The 19,861-nt window shown below is 44.4% G+C and overlaps 2 protein-coding genes across 6 annotated transcripts in view; one reads left to right on the top strand and one right to left on the bottom strand.

The window, feature by feature from the left end:
• CENPP (centromere protein P) overlaps positions 1-19,861 on the bottom strand; it is a 328,523-nt gene that overhangs the window by 58,326 nt on the left and 250,336 nt on the right. The gene's annotated exons all lie outside the window — the stretch shown is intronic.
• ECM2 (extracellular matrix protein 2) overlaps positions 19,421-19,861 on the top strand; it is a 41,995-nt gene continuing 41,554 nt past the window's right edge. The window contains exon 1 of the mRNA XM_005309338.5: positions 19,421-19,699. The gene's annotated coding sequence lies outside the window, so the exon portion shown is untranslated. The remainder of the gene's footprint in view (positions 19,700-19,861) is intronic.

Below are 19,861 nucleotides of genomic sequence, written 5' to 3'. Positions count from 1 at the left end.
TGCAGTTGGGATGACTTTGTGGGGACTGGTAATGATGCCTGGGGTTTTCCCATCTCACGTAGTACATGTGTATACATGTTAAAAATTTCAGGGGAGGAGGAGATATGTGCGTAACACATGCTAGCCTTCGAAATCTTGAGCCACTGATTACAATATTATCAGGTTTTAATCCTCTGTGGAATAAAGCACTCAATTTTAGAAGTTAAGAAGCTATTTCAATTGACCAGTAATTTAGCTACACAGTTGGATATGTTTTTGGAGGATTTTTAGTTTATAAAAACATGTACCCATTTAGAATCATTTGTGCACATTTATTTATTTAGACCGGGCCTATTGCCATAGCAAGTTTTCTATGGGCATTGAATATATTTTAAAAATAAAATATTTTAAAATACATAGAAATTATAGTTTAATAATTTAAAAAACCCTAATACTTCATGCTGACTGTGGTGGCGAGCAGTTAAATCTCTTGCCTAATACTCATCAGTACTGAATAGTTAGTATGCTACAAGTAGAGATGAATAGAGAGGTGGTGGGGATGGAGAAGTCATAGGTGCTTTGGGGATTGGGTCTTTTTTTTGTGACCTTTAATTTGTATTAATATTATTCATGTGCCCAGTGTCTTCCGTGCACACATTTATAAACTGAAAGAAATAGATGCAACCCTGCATTTGCCCTGAAGTTCAGCAGACTTGGGCATTGACTACATAGCTCATTAGTCTGCACCAGAGGGGTGTAAATTTTAGTGTGCACTAGCATTTTATGCACTAACTGGCCTGTGTGGACCCTGCTGGCACACACTGAAAGTTTCTTGGTGGATATTGTTGTAGTCCTGTTTCAAACAGTACTAAGTTAATGCACACTAGAGAACTTTTCGTGTGCTCCAGAAGGATCCATCTGGGACAGTTAGTGTGCAAACACTAGTGTGTGCTAGAATTCACTCTTCTCTGGTGCAGAGAAATGGACCATTTAGACAAGACTTTGGCTCTGCCATACCAGCAGAGGGAGTGAATACCATGGTTGCGGGCATTCTGCTAATATACAGTATCTCTGCATGTACATCTAAAGGTTTTTAGAAAATGCACTTGCAAATTTCCATCACTGCACTGACATTGCCCAGGATTTTTTGTTAACATTTCCAACTGCTGTTACCACCAGCACCAGTGTTAATATAGACAACACTGGCTTTCTAAGCTCTAATTGAAGTATAGCTTGTATGTTACTTGACTTCATATTTAACTAATGTTTCTGCATATTCTATATTAAATACAAAAATAGCATTTAATTAATGTTACAATTGTGATTTATATCGCAATTGTGCATTACTAATGTACTTAGGCACCAAAAAAATACAAAGAATGGTATCCATTTTTTAAAAGGGGAAAAATTGTGTATGATAGCAAGTGGTGAGAGTTAGCAAGCACTTTGGAGGACAGGATTAGGATTCCAAATGATCTCAATAAATTGAGGAATGTGTCTGAAATAAATAAGATTAAATTCAGTAAAGACCAACTGCAAAGTGCTATACATAAGAAGGAAAAATCATATACGTATAAAATGGAGAATGACTGCCTTGGCAGCAGAACTCCAGAAAAAAGATCTGGGGATTATGGTGAATTGTAAATTGAATATGAATCAACAAAGTGGTGATGTTTCAAAAAAAGCAAATGTCATTCTAGGATGTATTAACAGGAGTGTTATATGTAAGACAGGCAAGTTTCACGCTTTTTGGCAGTGATGAGTTCTCATCTGAAGTACTATGTCCAGTTTTGGGTACCACATTTTAAGAAAGAGGTGAACAAATTGGAGAGAATCTAGAGGAGAGAAACATAAATACGAAGTAGAAACTCTGACCTATGAGGTAAGGTTGAAAGAATTGGTCATGTTTAGTCTAGACAAGAGAAGGCTAATGGGAGATATAGGTCTTCAAATATGTAAAAGGTTGTTATAAAGAGGATAGTTGTCAGTTGTTCTCCATGTCCACAGAGGATAGAAAAAGTAGTAATTCACTTAGTTTGCAGCAAGGGAGATTTAGGTGAGATATTGGGGGGAATCTAACTATTAAGCAATGAAAGAGCTTACATAGAGAGGTTGTGGAATCCTTGTCACTGGAGGTGTTTAAGAACAAGTTAGACAGACATCTGTCACAGATGGTCTAGCTATATTTAATCCTGTCTCAGCTCAGGGGACTGGATTTAATGACCTCTTGAAATCCCTTCCAGCCCCATGATTCAATCCCTTGACAAAAGCGAAGTTAAGTAAGGGGTTGCAGGGCTTGGTGAGAGTAAGGGAAGATGGTGGCTTGGGAGAAGGTATTGAGTGTAGAAGTGAATTTCCCAACTGACTTAATTTTCTTCTTTCATGATCACAGAATATAGTCAACCTCAAACCTAGGCTCAGTTTTAGATCTTTCAGGGTTCGCTCTTTTATCAGCTTGGTCTTTTCCTATTATAAAATCTTGTGTTTAAGAGTAAAAAAATACAGCTAAATATAATAAATTGGCCAAAGTAATGCTTGGTATAAAGCTGTTTAAAGTATTGGAATTACAGCAGGAATGAGTTTCTTCTGGTGAGTTTATGCAGCTAAGGTGTCCTGTAAATTAGTAGTCAAGGGGCATGGTCAGGATTCCATGCTTACTCACTAATTACAGACTAGTGTACTTCTAGATGAAAATGATCTACATTTTCCTTATATAAATATAGTAAGTTTATATTACATTGGTCTACAATTTTTGAGAAGTCATCTGCTTCAGAGATAATATGTGCTATTTATTATGTATTTTGATGAGCTGAATTCAAATATGACAATTAAAACAACTGATTGGCTACTGTTTCTAAGATATTTAAGTTTTTACATTTTATGTCTATGTATATGGTGTAGATAGTAGAGTTTTAATCATAAATTGTAAACCTACGTCTTTTCATGTGTTTATGGTTGCTTTACATGATAATATTTCACCTGTCCTGTTTATGTAACACTTTAAATTCAGCAAAAGGGTTATATAAATAAAATTTATTATGAAACAAAAAAAACTATTATGTACATAGTTTAGTCCTATTTAGTGTCTACTCGGTGCTTCTTGGCTTGTCTCTTGTATTCATTAAATGGAGCATCTCTTGTCACTGTCCAGTAATAGTCTGCAAGCACTGATGGGCTCCATTTGCCCTGATAGAGTTTCTCCATTGTTGCAATGTCCTGGTGAAATCGCTCGCCGTGCTCGTCGCTCACTGCTCCACAGTTCGGTGGAAAAAAATCTAGATGAGAGTGCAAAAATGTATCTTTAGTGACATGTTACAACGAAGGCTTTTGTATGCCTTGAGGAGGTTTTCCACCAACAACCTGTAGTTGTCTGCCTTGTTGTTTCCGAGAAAATTTATTGCCACTAACCGGAAGGCTTTCCATGCCGTCTTTTCCTTGCCACGCAGTGCATGATCAAATGCATCATCTCGAAGAAGTTCACGAATCTGAGGACCAACAAAGACACCTTCCTTTATCTTAGCTTCACTTAACCTTGGAAATTTTCCACGGAGGTACTTGAAAGCTGCTTGTGTTTTGTCAATGGCCTTGACAAAGTTCTTCATCAGACCCAGCTTGATGTGTAAGGGTGGTAACAAAATCTTCCTTGATTCAACAAGTGGTGGATGCTGAACACTTTTCCTCCTAGGCTCCAATGACTGTCGGAGAGGCCAATCTTTCTTGATGTAGTGGGAATCTCTTGCACGACTATCCCATTCGCAGAGAAAACAGCAGTACTTTGTGTATCCAGTCTGCAGACCAAGCAAGAGAGCAACAACCTTCAAATCGCCACAAAGCTGCCACTGATGTTGGTTATAGTTTATGCACCTCAAAAGTTGTTTCATGTTGTCATAGGTTTCCTTCATATGGACTGCATGGCCGACTGGAATTGATGGCAAAACATTGCCATTATGCAGTAAAACAGCTTTAAGACTCGTCTTCGATGAATCAATGAACAGTCTCCACTCATCTGGATCGTGAACGATGTTGAGGGCTGCCATCACACCATCGATGTTGTTGCAGGCTACAAGATCACTTTCCATGAAGAAGAATGGGACAAGATCCTTTTGACGGTCACGGAACATGGAAACCTTAACATCACCTGCCAGGAGATTCCACTGCTGTAGTCTGGAGCCTAACAGGCTCTGCCTTACTCTTGGGTAGTTCCAAATCCCTGACAAGGTCATTCAGTTCACCTTGTGTTATGAGGTGTGGTTCAGAGGAGGAGGATGGGAGAAAATGTGGGTCCTGTGACATTGATGGTTCAGGACCAGAAGTTTCATCCTCTTCCTCGTCTGACTCAAGTGAGAATGATTCTGGTGCATCAGAAACCGGCAGTCCTTCTCCGTGGGGTACTGGGCGTATAGCTGATGGAATGTTTGGATAATGCACAGTCCACTTTTTCTTCTTTAACACACCTTTCCCAACTGGAGGCACCATGCAGAAGTAACAATTGCTGGTATGATCTGTTGGCTCTCTCCAAATCATTGGCACTGCAAAAGGCATAGATTTCCTTTTCCTGTTCAACCACTGGTGAAGATTTGTTGCACAAGTGTTGCAGCATATGTGTGGGGCCCACCTCTTGTCCTGATCTCCAGTTTTGCATCCAAAATAAAGGTGATGGGCTTTCTTAACCATAGTGGTTACACTGCGCTTTTGTGATGCAAAAGTCACTTCACCACAAACAGAGCAGAAGTTATCTGCACTGTTCACACAAGTACGAGGCATCTCTGCTCACTTTGGCTAAACAGAAATGTGTCCCTTTGCAAAATCAAACACTGACAAATAAGAGAGCACGACACTGTATGATTTCTAGAGCTGATATAGGGCAATTTGTTCAGCAGAGTGATGTAAGCTTCGTTATGATTGCATCATCCATGAGTTCTAGGAATAACATGATGCAATTCATATCATGTATGACGCAATACCAGCTTCAGATTGCATCATTCATTGTTTTGCCTAAAAAGCAAGTACTGTCCAAACCCAGTCATAGATTTATTCATAGATCCAGTCAAAGATGTATTTTAGTCATTTCTGGTTTAACTTGAGATCCCTTCCCTTTATAACTCACTTATCCTCCGCCATTCCCAAGTCAAGGGTCGTATATACTGACCCAGTAGCATATCTTGAAAATTAGAGCCAATCAACAATTTTAAGCAACACTTTCGTTCTCAGTGACCCAGAATTAGTAAAGTTTGACTACATTTATTTCAGAAGCATTTTGGCTGTAGAGCAGTGTTATTTGTTAGTAGTGTTGCCAACTCGTTATTTTATGATGAGTTTCATGGTATGTGGTATTTTTCTTGAAACCCTGGCTCCTGGAATCAGGCAGTTAGGTGAAAATTTCAACTTCCATTAAATAAATAAATAAATAAATAAATAAATAAATAAATAAGGAGCTCTGCAACCAGAGGCAATAAAAAAAATCCCCCAAATTATTCATTATTTCAATCTTGTGATTGTTTAGCATTTAGGGCTAGTAATATACTATGTTAGGATAATACTTTTCATGAGGAAATGTATCCAGATTATGCTTCAACCTACAATGCCTCCGTATATATATTACATATGAAGTTAGTAAAATTTTCATGACTATGCGATGTACAGTAGGCTATTAAACAGAGTTAAATGATGCCTAAAGAACATTAAATTTGCAAAGTGAAGCATCCCAAGGAAAATACCCAAGTTAAGATTGAACATGCTAGCTTTAACTCTGCCCTTGGAGCTCATGCATTATTACAGTCTTTAGTTACAGAATCACATCCTGTTTCCATAGGATCCCTAATTTATTTAGTGTGGAGGATGGATGGTGCGCCATAAATGAGGCAATGTGTTTCACCAGTCTTTAAGGCTGTGGTGAGGATTCCTTAAGCACAGCTCACTTTATGCTGACTGTTCCTGAAACCCACAAATGGGTTGTTGTCAATAGTGGGCTTGAAAGCACTGGACTTCATCTGATCCTTAGTTGGTGGAGCAGTACTGCAGGCTGCTCCAAGTTATGCCAGGACCCATTTCAGTCCCCAACAGCTACAGGATATGGAGAAGCGGAAAGGTGACTTAGAGCCACTTCTTCACTCCCAGCTATACCAGTCATGAATTTTGTGCAGCATAGTATGTGGCCCTGAGAGCCTATAATACAGTGAAAGAGGATTTGTGTATGCATAAAAATATTACGTTGAAGGAACCTTGCCTCATTCAATATGCTGCTAAAAAGTTTTATTAGATATATGCTTTTTAAGATGGTATTGAATGATGCCACCAGACTCCATAGGTTTGATCGCTCATGGGGCAGAGTAAAGAATTACTCACTTTAGTATGGTATTGGAGGACTGAACCCATAATTTGTAGTCTGTAAACTGCCTTTGAAAATGGCAATATATTAAACTTAATAAATAATAAATCATCATCACAAGTAACAGAAATGTATACATAATGCTATCCTTACCAAAATGGCAGGGAACCAAAAGAGCATTTTCACCAGCACATCAGACAAAAAAGCAGAACTCACAATTTAGAGTCAAAATAAATCTATTACACGTATAATTGTGTGTAGTGTAGAAACACCCAATAGATTACTAAATTCTGTTTTAAAATGTGTGCTGGGAGTATCATGCTAGTACCCTGCTGGGAACCATTTACATTGATATTGATTTTTTTTTCATTTATTATAAAAACAAATTAAACAAAATAGTGTAAAAAAGGAAAAGAATAAGTCCTAGAATGTCTTAAGATGGAAAAAACGGTTACTTACCTTCTGTAACTGTTGTTCTTCGAGATGTGTTGTTCACGTCCATTACACATTAGGTGTGCGCGTGCCGCGTGCACGGACATCGGAAACTTTTTCCCTTAGCGGCTCCCGTCGGGCCAGCAGGGCCCCCCCCCATCCCGCCAGAGCGGTGCCCCGCTCTAGGGTATATATATCCCTGCAGGCCCGACCCCCTTCGGTTCCTTCTTGCCGGTGACTCCGACAGAGGGGAAGGAGGGTGGGAAGTGTAATGGACGTGAACAACACATCTCGAAGAACAACAGTTACAGAAGGTAAGTAACCGTTTTTTCTTCTTCGAGTGATTGTTCACGTCCATTACACATAAGGTGACTCACAAGCTTACCATTGGAGGAGGGTAGGAGTCAAGGTACAATTGATTGAAGTACAGCCCTGCCGACCACCACGTCCTCTCTGGTCTGATGATGGATCGTGTAGTGGGCTGTGAACGTATGCACCGACGACCAGGTGGCCGCTTTACAGATTTCCTGGAGCGGAACGTGCGCCAAGAAAGCTGCCGAGGACGCTTGGGCCCTAGTCGAGTGAGCCCGGATCTCCGGGGCTGGTACGTTGGTGAGCTCATAGCACGTGCGTATGCAAAGCACAATCCATGCTGACAAGCATTGCGTTGAGATAGGCAGGCCTCTCATTCACTCCGCAATGGCAATAAACAGTTGAGTTAATTTGCGGAATGACCTGGTCCGCTCCAGATAAAATGCCAAGGCCCTACGGACATCGAGGGTATGTAGGCTGCGGTGGCTAGGGTCCGTATTGGGCTTAGGGAAGAACACCAGTAGACAAATGTCTTGCCCCATGTGAAAATGCAAGACCACCTTTGGAAGGAATTTAGGGTGCGGCCTTAGTTGCACCTTATCCTTATGAAAAACTGTATATGGAGGTTCCGAAGTGAGGGCTCTCAATTCCGATACCCTCCTGGCTGATGTGATGGCCACGAGAAACGCTACCTTCCATGAAAGGTGCATGAGGGAGCAAGAGGCTAGGGGTTCAAAGGGGGGCCCCATGAGTTTTATTAGGACCAGGTTGAGATCCCACGCAGAGACCGGTGGGCGCGAATAGGGAAACACCCTCTCTAGTCCCTTGAGGAATCGGGCCACTGTGGGGTTGGAGAACAGCGAAACCCCCAACCCCCCCGGATGGAATGCCGATATGGCAGCCAGATGCACTTTAATTGAGGCGGGGGCGAGCCCTTGATGCTTGAGGTGCAGCAAGTAGTCCAGAATCGATGGGACTGAGGCCTGTAGAGGCTGTATGAGACGAGGCTCGCACCAGTGGGAGAACCTCTTCCATTTGGCCAGGTAGGCCGCTCTTGTGGAGGGCTTCCTACTACCAAGGAGAACTTGCTGGACCTGGTGGGAGCACCTGTGCTCCGTCTCGTTCAGCCAGAGAGATACCATGCTGTGAGATGTAGCGACGGTAGGTTCAGGTGGAGTAGGCGACCCCGGTCCTGTGTGATGAGGTCGCGATGGAGAGGGAGGACAATCGGGGCGGTTATGGACAATTCCAGCAGGGTCGTGAACCAATGCTGGCATGGCCACGCCGGGGCGATGAGGATGACTGCCTTGTCCCTGCGGGTCTTGAGGAGGACCTTGTGAATGAGCGGGAATGGAGGGAAGGCATACCTCAGGCTCCCGCCCCACGGAATCGCGAAGGCATCTGCCAACGAGCCTGGACTGAGGTTCTGGTAAGAACAAAACTGAGGGCATTGGCTGTTGTCCTTGGTGGCGAAGAGATCCACCAGGGGAAACCCCCACCTCTGGAAGATTGAATGTAGGACGTCCCGCCTCAAAGCCCAATCATGCATGTGGTAGGATCGGCTGAGGCGGTCTGCTAACCCGTTTTGGACCCCTGGGAGATACGTTGCGATTAGGTGGACTGAATGAGCTATACAGAAGTCCCATAGGCGGAGCGCCTCGTGACAGAGGGGAAAGGACTGGGATCCGCCCTGCTTGTTTATGTAGAATATGGCGGTAGTGTTTTCCGTCAGAACTGACACGCTGTGACCTTCTATGGTGGCGTGAAAGGTCTGACAGGCGAGGCGAACCGCCCTCAGCTCCTTCAGATTGATGTGAAGCAACCTGTCTTCCTTGGACCACACGCCCTGGGTCCGCAGCTCCCCCAGGTGCGCCCCCCAATCCAGGTCTGATGCATCTGTTACCAACGTCAGAGTGGGTTGTGGGGCAGCGAAGGGGATCCCCTCGCAAACCTGCTGCTGATCGAGCCACCAGCGGAGGGAGCTCAACACCCGAGCCGGGATCGTCACCACCAGGTCTAAAGGGTCTCTGCTGGGGCAATACGTTTGGGCTAGCCACAACTGCAATGGCCTGAGTCTTAGGCGGGCATGTCTGACTACGTGTGTGCAGGCTGCCATGTGCCCCAAGAGTTGCATGCAGCACCTTGCCGTAGTCGTGGGAAATTGCTGGACGGAGCTTACGACCTTTTGAAGGGCCAAGAACCGCGACACTGGAAGACTTGCCCGTGCTGCCACCGAGTCCAGGACCGCACCTATGAAGTCCAGTCTCTGCGTGGGGATCAGTGAGGACTTGGGCAAATTGGCCAGTAGGCCAAGCTTGCAGAACACTTGTAGAGCCAGCGTCACGTGGGAGCGGACCTCAGCCTCCGACCTGCCTGCGAGGAGCCAGTCGTCCAGGTACGGGTACACGCGCATCCTTCTCTTCCGAAGAAAAGCTGCCACCACGGACATGCATTTTGTGAATACTCGTGGGGCCGTTGCCAGGCCGAAAGGCAGGACCGTAAATTGAAAATGGCGCTGGTTGATGGTGAAGCGCAGGAACCGCCGGTGGGCCGGGCGGATGGCGATGTGAAAATACGCATCTTTCATATCGAGGGCAGCGTACCAATCCCCCGGATCCAGGGATGGGATAATAGCTCCAAGGGAGACCATACGGAAACGTGTTTTGACCAGAAACTTGTTTAGTCTGTGTAGGTCCAAAATGGGACGGAGGCCCCCTTCTGCTTTGGGAATCAGGAAATATCTGGAGTAGAATCCTTTCCCCCTTAGGTCCAGGGGGACCTCTTCCACTGCTCCCACTGTGAGGAGGGTCTGCACCTCCTGCATGAGGAGTTGCTTGTGAGAGGGGTCCCTGAAGAGGGACGGGGAAGGGGGATGGGAGGGAGGGGGCGAGGAGAACTGAAGGGTATAGCCCGCCTCCACCGTGCGCAGGACCCAGCGGTCCGATGTTATGTGTGACCAAGCACGGTAGAAATGGGACAGGCAGTCCCTGAAACATAGAGGCGGATCCGGAATGGAATGTGGTACGCTGTCCTCGATCGCAGCTTCAAAACCCCGGTTTACTTCCTGGCTGCGGCTTGCCTTGGCATGACCTTGGCCTTGATTAGGCGTATTGTTACGTCTCCGCCTGTTATCCCTGCCACGGCGGCGTATGGTTCTTGTCGAGGATGAGGGTGGTACTGCCTCTGTGGTGGCTGGGACTTGAAGGGTTTCCTCTGTGTCACTGGGGTATGCATTCCCAGCGACTTGAGGGTCGCTCAAGAGTCTTTGAGGCTATGTAGTCTGGCATCCGTTTGGTCCGAAAACAAGCCTGACCCTTCAAACGGAAGGTCTTGGAGGGTGGTTTGCACCTCTGGCGGAAGGCCGGAAGCCTGCAACCATGCTGAGCGTCTCATTACTACCCCTGACGCGATTGTCCTAGCAGCTGCGTCCGCGGAGTCAAGGGAGGCCTGTAAAGAGGTTTTGGCCACCGCCTTCCCTTCGTCCACTAAGGCCGTAAAGTCTGGTTGTGAGTCCGGAGGCAGGGATTCTTTAAACTTGGAGACTGATGCCCAAGAATTAAAGTTGTGTCTGTTCAGAATCGCTTGCTGATTAGCGATCCTCAACTGGAGGCCCCCAGACGAGTAGACTTTCCTCCCAAACAAGTCCAAGCGTTTCGCCTCCTTGGCCTTGGGCGCCGGGGCTTGCTGGCCATGACGCTCTCGTTCGTTGACCACAGAGACCACCAGCGAACAGGGAGATGGGTAAGAAAAGAGGAAGTCAAACCCTTTAGATGGGGTGAAGTATTTCCTCTCCACGCCTTTCGCAGTGGGTGCACTGGAGGCCGGTGTTTGCTATACCGTTTTGTAGTTGGACTGGACTGTTCTTATAATCGGGAGCGCGATCCTGGAGGGGCCTTCCGGACTTAGAATGTCAACCATGGGGTCCTCCTGCTCTACCGTCTCCTCCGCCTGCAAACCTAGATTGAGGGCTACACGGCGGAGCAGGTCCTGGTGCGCCCGATGATCAATCGGGGGAGGGCCAGACACTGTTGTGCCCGCCACGGTTTTGTCTGGAGAGGAGGAAGAGGTCGGGGCCTTTTGCGCATCTTCATCTTCCTGCAACCCCTCACCGATTGGGTGCTCCTCTGGGGCCCGTCCCATGGCGTGGGTCTGAGACGGTACCATGCTCGGTGCCGAGTCTACTCCTTCTCGCTCCGGTGGTCTGGAGACTGTTGCCTCCTTGCGAGAGGGCGGGCGGTACTGCGGGGAGCGGGACCGGTGCCCCGAGGGCCCAGATCCCGAGGCCCTGAACGGGGGGCCTTGCTGGTGGTAGGCCCACGGTATCCAGAATGGCCATTGTCCTGGCTGGCTCCACTGAGGATGCCAAGCGGCTCCGTGGTCCCTACTGGTCTGTGCCCTGTGGGCATATCCGCTGTGCCAGCCAGAGTCTGTCTCCGAAACCACGGACGGTGATCTGGAAGGCCACGGCGGTGCCGAGGGACGGTGCCGGTCTGGGGTCGGGGAGTAGTGCCACCGGGACCTGGAGTAGCGTCTTGCTGATCTGGACCTGGATCGGTACCGGTGATCACGGGACCGGGAACGACTACAGGTGGTCGGTCTCCAGAATCGTGTAGCCGACACGTCCTGGTGCCGACTCGAGTAGGGCTGCTGGGTCGGTGCCGGCCGCTTATTGAGGCCCAACGGCTGTGGAGCTCTCTGCGCGGAGGGCAGCCAGGAGTCCACCGAGGCGGAGCTCGACCAGGACCGGTGCCGTGAACAGTGCCGAGATGGCGACCGTGATGGGCGCACCGTTGCCGGCTTGCCTCTGGATGGCAGTCTCGGCGGAGCGTCTTTAGCTTGGGGAGGGCCCTCAACGGACAATTCAATGAGGTCTTTTGCTGCCTCAAATGTGTCCGGAGTGGAGGGCTGTTCCAAAAGCTCCTCCAGCCCTTCCTCCTCACCCGACGCGCCTATCCCGGGGCTCGACGGGCCTTTCGGCGCTGGAGCCACTGACACCGGGACCTGTTTCGGGGCCGCAATGGCCTTAGGCGCACTCAAAGTCTTCATGGGCGTTGCCCTCTTATGTGGGGAGCGTCCTCGGGCCTTGGGTTGGCCCTTCGATTTCGGCGGCGAAGCCGACCGATGCCGGAGGTGTCCTCGCTGAATCGGTGCCGTGGGTTTAGGGTGTCCCGCCGGCGCCGGATCATGGACCAATGCCGGGGCACTCCGCACCGAGGCAGACGGTACCGTCGAAGTGGAGGGCTGTAACACCGTCTCCATGAGCAGCTGCTTAAGGCGAAAGTCTCTTTCTTTCTTAGTCGTAGGCTTAAAGGCCTTACAGATCTTGCAGCGCTCTTTTTGGTGTGCTTCCCCCAGGCAACGGAGACATGAGTCGTGCGGGTCGCTTAATGGCATAGGCTTACGGCACATGGCACAAGCCTTGAAGCCTTGGGCGTGCGGCATGCCCCGCCGCCCAAGGCTGGTGCCGGGGTTGACCAAACACCTATTACAAGAAACTTAAGTATTTCTAAAGAACTGTTAACTACTAAGCTTAACACTAAGTACTAAAGAACTGATAACTGTAAAGATAACACTAATGACTATGCTAAGGGACACTCTCAGACGAGAGACAGAGTTGTTCCAACGCCGCCACGGACGGTAAGAAGGAACTGAAGGGGGTCGGGCCTGCAGGGATATATATACCCTAGAGCGGGGCGCCGCTCTGGCGGGGAGGGGGGGCCCTGCTGGCCCGACGGGAGCCGCTAAGGGAAAAAGTTTCCGACGTCCATGCACGCGGCGCGCGCACACCTAATGTGTAATGGACGTGAACAATCACTCGAAGAAGAAGATTTGCTACATCAATGTGGCATTCCTAGTTCTGGCAACTGAATTGTATTAATAATAGAATAAAAGAATTGAAGCAAGCTGACTAGCCTTAGGACATGGAGTTGTACAGCAGAAGGATCACATATTAGGAAGAACAGGATAGACAGTCTGCCCCCAAATTAGAGTATAAACATTTGATGTCTTCCAGAAGTGGAAAGACTTGAAATTTAAGCTACATATTCAGCACATTCCATAAATATAGGAGCAGAATGAGAAAATAATTTCTAACTAAAGAGGGTCTTTAGTTTTGGCAGTTAAAAATATAGGAAAAAGAAAAAAACTTTGTTTAACCACTGAAAAGTTTTCACAACACACAATTTAAGTAGTCAAACAATTTGTGAAGAAAAAACCACTACTCTATAAAAGTTCTCAAATATAGGACCATAAGAACAGTTGAGAAATGTAATATAAATCACAATGACTTATTTTTGTTAGTAGTTACAGTGAACTGTATAGCAGATATGGAGCATTAAGTTGTTAGACCGAGACTGGGGAGGAATCTTCATACCCAAATACAGTAACAGCAGCAGCAAGTTCCTATACCATCTTGTCATAGAAAGCCATTCCAAGATGGCTACAAAAAATATTTAAAAATGGTTTAATACATCATGCAAAGGTAATAATAATTTTAATAAATTAGAGAAAATAAGGATGTTTTGAGTTTAACCTTAAACAAGAAAATTATCATTTTTTAAATTTTAGAGTAAAAAGAATACTCATGAAAGGTGTTATAGACTATTTAACGTGGTGACTGAAGTCCTTTGTTTATCCAATAAATAGGTACAGTTTTGTAGTGCAAGCTTCCTTCTACGCAGGCCAAGCATACCTAAACTCTGTCCCGAAGGAACTACCTCACAGGGTTAAGATAACAATTCTAACTCCATGCTCATTCAATCTGTGGCTCTCTACTGAAACTGTCAGTGTCACTAATTGAGTATCTTACCAGGACCTGAAGAAGAGCTCTGTTTAAGTTAGAAAACTTGTCTCTTTCACCAAAAGAAGTTGGTTCAATAAAAGATATTACCTCACCCACCTTGTCTCTCTAATTAGTGCCACATGTGATATGGATGACTACCCACTAGGAACTAAACTAAGTTCTTCAGCTTATTTTTATAGAAGGTTATTCAGTAGAGATTAGAAAAGAACAATTTTGGGGTTATTACCCATGTTGGATGGATCTGAGCTGGTGACCTAAAGGTGAATATCTCTGTATCCTATTCCCTTGAGCCATCCTGGTCCCAAGAAGAGGGCACAGTAAACAGACATTGGGTTCCACAAATGAGATGAACAGCTAAAAGAACAATACATGAATACATAAGATGCTAGGAAACATGAATAAATTGAATTAAGCTAGCAACCAAGAAAACAGAGCGCAATTAACAATGGAAAAAAGCAAATGAAGGTTGGTTACTTGTAACCGAAGTTCTTTGAGATGGACTCCGCATATTCATACTCTTGGGATGCGCCAACTGGTGTAGCTGAGACAATCAAACTTTCTCATAGCAGTGCCTGTTAGAATGCTCACGCACCCCTCCTCCTCCACTATCAACATTCAAGTGTGTTCTGACACCATGGCTATAGAAGCGGGCATGGTGCCCACTGCCACCTCAGTTCCTTACACCACTAAAGTGGGAATACCAAGTAATACTGAAATTAGGACTCCACAGGAGCAAGATAGGCAGGCAGGGTGTAAGAAAATGCTGAGTCCATCTTCAAGAATTCTGGTTACAAGTAAGTAATCTTCATTTCTTCTTCAAGCGTCATCTGCATATTCCCATTCTTGGGATAGTTTAGCAAGCAGAACAGAGAGAGAGAGGAAGGGAGGCAGAGTCCTCATTAAACAATTATTAGAGCACCACTCTGCCAAACTTTGCATCAGACCTGGCTGCCAGATCCAATGCATAATGTTTTATAAAAGTGCGACTCAAATGCCACATAGCCATTTTGCATATTTCAATAAGAAGAATATGTTTAGTACAGATGCAGTCACGCTTCTAGGGCTCTAGGAGGAACAGAAGAAAATAGGTAAGCTCCTCTGTAACACTCTTCAATACATTGTCTAACCCATCTAGATAGAGACTGTGCTGGAAGGATCAGACCTTTAGAGTTATCCACATACAAGATAAATAACTTAGGCAAGGACATGAAGTTTTAAATTCATGGGGCAGAGTAACATCAGAGTGCTCTCTTTGGGTACGTCTTCACTTACCGGAGGGTCCGGCGGTAAGCAATCGATGTTCTGGGATCGATTTATCGTGTCTGGTTAAGACACGATAAATCGATCCCAGATAGATCCCGGAAGTGCTCACCGTCGACGCCGGTACTCCAGCTCGTCGAGAGGAGTACGCGGCATCGACGGGGGAGCCTTCCTGCCGCGTCTGGACCCGCGGTAAGTTCGGACTAAGGTACTTCGAATTCAGCTACGTTATTAACGTAGCTGAATTTGCGTACCTTAGTCCGAAGTGGGGGCTTAGTGGGGACCAGGCCTCCATATCTAAGGAATGTAACCTAGATTTCCCCTTTATTTGTACCAGGTTTTGGAAATAATACTGGTAATTTACATGAAACCTTGAAATAATTTCAGGAAGGAGTTTAGGGTACTGACTAAGAACCACCTTGTCCTCATAAAAAGTAGTATAAGGGAAGTCCACCATCAAGGTATCTAGCTCACTAACTCTTCTAGTCAAAGGGCTTGCTATTATTAAAGCTATCTTAATAAAGATGAAATAAAGAGCAGCTCACTAGAGATTCAAATGGGGGAGAGGTAAGTTGTGCTCAAACTACATTTAAAGGGTCCTATACTGCTAGGTACAGATTCAATAAACCCTTTACAAGTTTTTCATCAACATATGCAAAAACTCAAATTGATTTTCCATTAATGTGAGTATGGAATGCTGCTATGGCTGCTAAATGGAACTTTAAGGAAGAGAGAGACAATTTTTCTAGTAGATAGTTTCTAGCATTAATTAGTACTTGTTGCACTTCTATAGAGCACGATTTTTCTAAATCTGTCACTGGACTATTGCCCAAAAGTTGTCAGATGTAATGATTGGGAATCTGTGTAGAAGACCTTCCCTTCTTGCTGGGACAGTGAGACCATTGTTATTGGAAGCATCTTGTATTTGCTGTTGGATAAAAGGAGTAACTCAGTGTCCCCTGTTGCCTCACCCATGCTGGAACAATTAGAATCACGCTAGCTAAATCCTGTCTTATTTTCTTTAGGACTTTTTAGAGTAGAGGGGAAATGCGTGTATCAGACCATTTCTTTATCAAGGAGAAACACATATGTCAATTATTGACTCTCTGAATCCACTCTTGAGCAAAAGTGGGGGCATCTCATATTGGATTGGACGTGAATAGATTTATGCCTGGAAACTCCCAATGGTTGAGAATGTTCTGAACCACCAATTCCTTTAGAGACCACTCGTACATCTGTAAGGAATCCCTGTTCAGTTGATCTGCTATCTCATTGTGTTCTCCTGCTACACATAAGGCAATTGGGTAAATGTTGTATAGGATATAACAGTCCCGAAATTTTATCAACTCATTGCATGATTAAGACTAACGAGCTCCTCTCTGTTTGTGCAAATATTAGACATATTGTCTATGGCCACATGAATTACTGCATTCTGCACTTGTGGAAGAACACTTTGAGAGGAAAACAGCCCATGTTTATGTGCAGCAGATGTTCTCTGAAGCTTCAAAGACATTGAAAGAAAAGGTTGTGGAGATGTGCTCCCCTACTCTTATCTTGGATGCATCTGTGGTAACTATTAATGTAGGGTGAACTGGGTTGAAAAAAACTCCTTTGTGGACTTTGTGTGGTTTCAGCCACCACATTAGAGGCAGATGAATTTTTGCCATCTTGTCCATGCTAGGTGTGAAGCACCTTAATAGACAGCATTGAACTGGCCTCATTCTGAGCCTGGCATATAGAGTCATATACATTGTGAATACCAGAAGGCCTAAAAATATAAAAAAATATATTACCTTCTGCGAGGATTGTTGTACAGTGGTGCTTAGTTTCAAAACCTCTTGTCCAGAAGGAAAGCCCTCTCTCCTTTCTGGAGTTGAGGATTGCCCCAAAGAAAGAAATCCTTTGGGATGGAGACAGAAGGGACTTTCTTTTGTTTATGAGAAGACCCAGCATTCCAAACAGAGAACAAATGATCGGAATGTCTTCTTCTGATGGAGCCCTTAGGAGCCAATTGTCTAAGTAAGTGAAAATTAAAATCCCTTACCTCCCCAAATACGCTGCAGGCATATGGTGAAAACTCTGGACACAGTAGAGAGGGCAAAAGGTAAAACTATATATTGGAAATGGTCTGGACCAAGGATAAAACAGATATTTACAATAAGAGGGTGTCATAACTATAAAGGGAAGGGTAATAGCTGTCCTGTGTACAGTACTATAAAATCCCTCCTGGCCAGAGACTCCAAAATCCTTTTCCCTGTAAAGGGTTAAGAAGCTCAGGTAACCTGGCTGGCATCTGACCTAAAGGACCAATAAGGGGACAAGATACTTTCAAATCTTGAGGGGGGGGGGGGGGGGAAAGGCTGTTGTTTGTGTTCTTTGTTTGGGAGTGTGTTCGTTCTCGGGACTGAGAGGGACCAGACATCAATCCAGGTTCTCCACATCTTTCTAAACAAGTCTCTCCTATTTCAAACTTGTAAGTAAATAGCCAGGCAAGGCGTGTTAGTTTTCCTTTGTTTTCTCAACTTGTAAATGTACCTTTTACCAGAGTGTTTATCTTTGTTTGCTGTACTTTGAACCTAAGACTAGAGGGGAGTCCTCTGAGCTCTTTTTGATTACCCTGTAAGGTTAATTTCCATACTGATTTTACAGAGATGATTTTTATCTTTTTCTTTAATTAAAAACCTTCTTTTTAAGAACCTGATTGATTTTTCCTTGTTCAAGATCCAAGGGGTTTGGATCTTGATTCACCAGGAGTTGGTGGGAGGAAGGAGGGGGGATGGTTAATTTCTCCCTGTTGTAGATCCCAGGGGGGTTGGAACTGTATTCACCAGGAGTTGGTGGGAGGAAGGAGGGGGAATGGTTAATTTCTCCTTGTTTTAAAATCCAAGGAGTTTGGATCTGTATTCACCAGGGAATTGGTGAAGGTTTTTCAAGGTTTCCCAGGAATGGAATCCATTGAAATGGTGGCAGCAGAACCAGAGCTAAGCTGGTAGTTAAGCTTAGAAGTTTTCATGCAGGCCCCTACATTTGTACCCTAAAGTTCAAAGTGGGGATCCAGCCTTGACAGAGGGTCTTATAGAAATACTGAAGTACACATCTTTGTGATAGAGAGCAGTGAACCAATCCAGAGTAGACAGGATTAGAGCCAGTCAGAGCCAGGGTTAGCATTCTGAAATGAAACTTCCTGATGCATCTGTTTAAAGCTCTAAGATCTAGAATTGGTCTGAGAATTCAATTGGGGGGGGGTGGATGGGGTGATTAGAAAGTATCAGGGACAAAACCTTTTGTTCTTCTATAGCTCCTGCTTGCAATAGGGTTTGCTGAACTGTTTTGTCTTATACAATATGCAAGATTCTTTGGGCAAGGATAATTTCTTCCTGTACATTTTGAACAACTCCAAACACACTGATAGAGTTTAATAATTGTTTTCCCTCTGTGATTGTATAGTAAAGCACAATATAACCTAAATAACTGTATGAAGAGGCAATATGTTTTCCTAGTATCTATTCATCATACACATGCTGACTAGCAATTATGGCAAACTAAATTGTTATACATTCCATAACTATCTTCTTAGAAATTTCTCATTGTGTGGCTTCAAACAAACAAAAAATGTTCAAAAGATTAAAAGGCCCTGGAAGTCTCTCAGTAAACTCCATCTGGTAGATACATTTGTCATTTCTGAGACTAAGCAGACCCAAAGTCTCACCAAGCTGTGACAGTCTACAAAAACTCAAGCTGAGTGGGAAGGAATTAGCCTCACTGGCACACAAAGAACTTTTGGTAATGTATCATGCCCCACCCCCCTTTCATGTTTGGGTTACTGTATTAACATCAATGCAGCTTCTGGGTAGCTGTGCTTCAGTGTCATATTTCAGGATGTAATTTACCCTTACAATAATAAAGAAAAGGAAAATGCTTCAGTCATTTATTTTCCATGTGCATATTGCAGTTATGGTGAAATCAGTTGCTGTAAAAGGACAAAAGAAAAAAAACATGGCAAGTTTTATGCTAAATCTTGAATGAAAAAGTTTGTTTCATGTAGATCTTAGTAGTCTACACAGGGAAGTGGGGATAAAAATGTGAATTCTGGAAAAACTAGATCTATGTTCAGAAATAAAGGTTATGCTTGGATAGGTATACAGTCTCTCTACAGTAAAATAATGTCACCTGGAAAATTATTCAAAACATTTACAGTAGAACTAAATAAACGGAAAATGTTTCCCAGTTCCCTTGAAAATAATGCACTTTCTTGTTACTTACATAAGCATATCATTTACAGAGAGCTTCCAGCTGTGCCTTGTCAGCCTAAGGACCAAATGCATTCTGCTGCTTTTCATTTTCCCAAAGTGAGGTTTTTAGTTTTCTGAATAACTTATTAGATGATTCTCTGCACACAGAAGAGAGCAGCGCTTTGTCCCCAGGGAAAGAAGCTATTTCAGACTTCATTAAGGAGTCATCTAACATATTTCAACAATCCCTACTGTTGCTCTCTTTGTTTTAAAGATATCAGTCTGATTTTGTTTCATTTGCAACTGGAGACTAAATGACACCAAGCAGAATCTACTATTAGGTTAGATTACCAGGTAAAATACATTTTACATTTTCAATTATTGCTTACAGCATGGTGTGGAATGGCTTAAACTACATGTTAATAGAGTGGTGTTTAATACTTTGCAAATATGTTTAAAGGTTAACAAGAATAGTTCTTTATAGCAAATACTATGTATAAAAGCTTTTCTAAAATA

Source organism: Chrysemys picta, chromosome 7 (genome assembly GCF_011386835.1).
Source record: "Chrysemys picta bellii isolate R12L10 chromosome 7, ASM1138683v2, whole genome shotgun sequence".
Lineage (NCBI taxonomy): Eukaryota > Metazoa > Chordata > Testudines > Emydidae > Chrysemys > Chrysemys picta.
The sequence above is the reverse complement of the archived record's forward strand: the minus strand, read 5'-3'. Positions and strand labels throughout refer to the sequence as shown.